The following is a 409-nucleotide window of genomic DNA, read 5'->3' as shown; positions in this document are numbered from 1 at the left end:
TGGCTCCCTACATGTCAATCCTCTTTATAGCGCCCCAACAGTTGCCAGGGCTGAGGTTTGAGGAGCAGATAATAATGGATGTCTCAGGGCGTCTCGTTATTGGACAGAAAGCCCGGCTCTGGGCGGGGCTTAGTGTCAAACGCTTGGCCGCTTCTGCCTGCGGTTCCTTAGAACCGCAGCCTTCCCGCAGAAACACACCCCTGCTTCTCTCTATTGGCCCTAACAGGTGTTGATCAACATGATTACTTCATTCTGATAGGCAAAATCACCCGTCCGTCACTGCTCCCCTCATTTCAATTCGCTTCTCTTTTCAGGGGCGGCAACCTTCTGACGGTAGCCAAGGCACGCCTCACGGAATGACCACTGATTGGCCAAAATACCCGTCACTCTTAGCCGGTGGGTGGGGCCA

General features: G+C 54.0%; 1 protein-coding gene across 1 annotated transcript in view; it reads left to right on the top strand.

Moving 5' to 3' along the window:
- Nucleotides 1–378: 378 nt before the first annotated feature.
- Nucleotides 379–409, top strand: part of EVI5L (ecotropic viral integration site 5 like) — a 35,778-nt gene continuing 35,747 nt past the window's right edge. Inside the window, exon 1 of the mRNA XM_014584909.2 lies at nt 379–396. The gene's annotated coding sequence lies outside the window, so the exon portion shown is untranslated. The remainder of the gene's footprint in view (nt 397–409) is intronic.

Source organism: Tupaia chinensis, unplaced genomic scaffold (genome assembly GCF_000334495.1).
Source record: "Tupaia chinensis unplaced genomic scaffold, TupChi_1.0 Scaffold148210_1, whole genome shotgun sequence".
NCBI classification, from domain to species: Eukaryota; Metazoa; Chordata; class Mammalia; order Scandentia; family Tupaiidae; genus Tupaia; species Tupaia belangeri.
Note: the sequence above shows the minus strand (reverse complement) of the source record. Positions and strands in the feature narration are given on the sequence as shown.